The following is a 2,965-nucleotide window of genomic DNA, read 5'->3' on the forward strand; positions in this document are numbered from 1 at the left end:
TTGGAGTACGTTTTCCTGTCTTGGCATATGTTTTGTCTTCCCCTTGTTATGCCCAGAATTCATGATCCCCAAAGACCACTAGGGAGCTGAATCCGATGCAAAAGCAAAAGAGCCTTTATTCAAGCTAGCTTGAGCTCAATCCCCTACCTGCACCGACGCAGCGGTGAGATCCTGGGGAGAGAGAGCGAGTTTCAAAAGCACAAAGGTTTTATTGGGGCCTAGGGGCAGTTGGTGAGGTAACAGCTGTGGCCTCAGCTGATTGGCTGGGGAAGGGTCGGAGTCCTGTTACGCAGATCGCCGGGTGTGTTTTGATCAGGAAGTTTGAACGGGTGAGCGAGAGGTTACTCAAGGGGAGGAGGCGTGGTCTAGGTGAAGGACACAGAACAAGATGGAGTCGGCCGGCGTAGGCCCGCCCTTTCACCCCCGACTTGACTCATGTAATAGTAAACTCCGCCAAATGGAAAGGTGCGTTAGTGCCATTTGGTAAATGTAGGCAAATGAGCTTGAGATCGTGAGATTCCTCCTTGAATGTACAGCCGGGAATGAACAAGTTCACGTTGGGGTTTGGCAGTAGGCGTGCTTTGTTTGGTACTCTGTCTCTTGAGTAATCTTCATTGAGGTGACCTGATGGCATTTAGGTTAACAGTTTTCTTTATATAAATGAAGGAATGGGTAGTTCTAACCTTGAACTCCCAGCCCGAGGTTTTCAACACCCAGCTGCTGTGTTGTATGTTTGTAGGTCTTTCAGAAGAGAGGAAGAGGGGCTCTTTCCAACCGCATTACAGATTTCTTCCCGCAGGGGAATATGGTGCCTTCAAGTTGAGAAATGTTACACTATGTCAATCAGTGCTATGCAATTACTTCTTAGATACACTGCACAAATTACGGATCCTTTACATCAGGTACATTTGGAGCCCCAGGTTTGTGCCAAGCACTATTCTAATGGCTGGGAGGGAACAAACCAACAAGAGATTCTAATCTCCACGAGCTTGCATTTTAGCGATACAGGGAATAAACCAATACGTAAACATGAAATAGAATGCCAGGTGGCAATAAATAGTGTAAAAGAAAAAAAAAAACACCAGAAAGGGGTAAGGATTGGCGTAATTGCCGGAGGCACCTTTGTTTTAAACGGGGAGGTCTCTAAATAATGAGAGAATATGAAAATGGTTTCGTGAGGTAGGAGAGCAGTAACCATTTGAATATCTAGGGAGAAGAATCCAGGCAGAGAGCAGATGTAAAGACCGCAGGGAGGGAGCATACTTTGGCCTGTTTCAGAAATGGCAAGTAAGGGGAAGTGGATAGTTCAAGAACCTTGGATTGCCTTGCAAGTTAAAAAAAAAAAAAAAAAGTTGGTAATAGACACAAAATGACAATATTCAAAGATATAAGAAAGTATTTTATGGAAAAACATTATCCAAGTTCTGATTCCCTCAAGGCAATCAGGTAGTATTGTGTTTTTTTTTTTTTTTTTAATCTCTTTCCGATTTATGTGTGTGTGTGTGTGATTGGCAAACTGATGCAAATTCAGGGAAGGGGGGAAGGCATCGTTTTTACTCTAACAACAGCCATTAGGTAATGTCTTTTTAAAACCCTATGGGTAAGTTTACTGCCCAGCTGGTGCTGTTTTATACCTTTCCCCTCTGCTCCTGCTCATTTTAAACAATTTTATGATGCAGTCTTTCAAACATTTTTTAAATGTCTTAAAAAACACTACGCACTCCCTGGGTTGCCTGGGTGGCCCGGTCGGTGGAGCGTCCAACTTTGGCTCAGGTCACGATGTCACAGCTCGTGAGTTTGAGTCCCATGTCTGGCTCTGTGCTGACAGCTCAGAGCCTGGAGCCTTGCTTTGGATTCTGTGACTCTGTCCCTCTCTGCCGCTCCTCCGCTCATGCTCTCTCTCTGTCTCAAAAGTAAATAAGCATTCAAAACCAAAAAACACTCTATACTTCCCGGCACTGAGATTTTTTGCCCATCTGGTATCTTTACTGTTATTCCTTTATCAGTATAGGTAGAGTCCTCTCATTTGTACTGGCTATTCAACGCTTCAGTTTTTTTTTTTTTTTTTTTAATTTTTTTTTCCAACGTTTATTTATTTTTGGGACAGAGAGAGACAGAGCATGAACGGAGGAGGGGCAGAGTGAGAGGGAGACACAGAATCGGAAACAGGCTCCAGGCTCTGAGCCATCAGCCCAGAGCCTGACGCGGGGCTCGAACTCACAGACCGTGAGATCGTGACCTGGCTGAAGTCGGACGCTTAACCGACTGTGCCACCCAGGCGCCCCTCAACGCTTCAGTTTTATAGCTATCCATAATTTTGTCAGCCCTCTTACTGGATATTGAAGCTTTTTTTAAAATTGCAATTATATTTTATCTCATAGTTCTAACATCCTTACCTCTAAACACTGTCGGTTTCTGGGTTACATTTATCCTATCGCTGGAGGGAAAAACAATAACAACGAATGCCGAAGAGTTGGAAAGTCTTCAGTAGTGGACATAAGTACGACCCTAAAACACTGGTTGAAGGTACAGAAGAAAGGATACGAATTGGATGGGCCTGAAGTAGGTTTGTTTTGTTTTGTTTTTTGGTTTTTGTTCCTTTACAGCGAGGTATCGGGGACTTGAATTGCTTTATCAAGAGACAGAGGCTATCTGGGTGAGAACATAGCCAGAGATTAACTAGAAGGCTATCATCTGGTGGTCACACATTAGCTGTAATTGGTATAAGGCTCATGAGTTTTGCATGTTTGATAGAATAGCACCTGTTGAGACAATCCTACACCCGAAATACTTGCATGCTTTTCATTTGCCGAGAGTGATGCTATCACAAATAGCTCAATTGACACGTTGTAAGGGGCTCCTGCATTTATTGCAAGGGTGCAGTTTTTGAAAGTACTTTTGCTCTTAGTGGAATGGAAAAATGTATTTATACAGACTAATCCTTTGAGATTCTTGAATAAAGTTC

The sequence above is a fragment of the Herpailurus yagouaroundi genome, unplaced genomic scaffold (genome assembly GCF_014898765.1).
Source record: "Herpailurus yagouaroundi ecotype Mexico unplaced genomic scaffold, PumYag 166, whole genome shotgun sequence".
Lineage (NCBI taxonomy): Eukaryota > Metazoa > Chordata > Mammalia > Carnivora > Felidae > Herpailurus > Herpailurus yagouaroundi.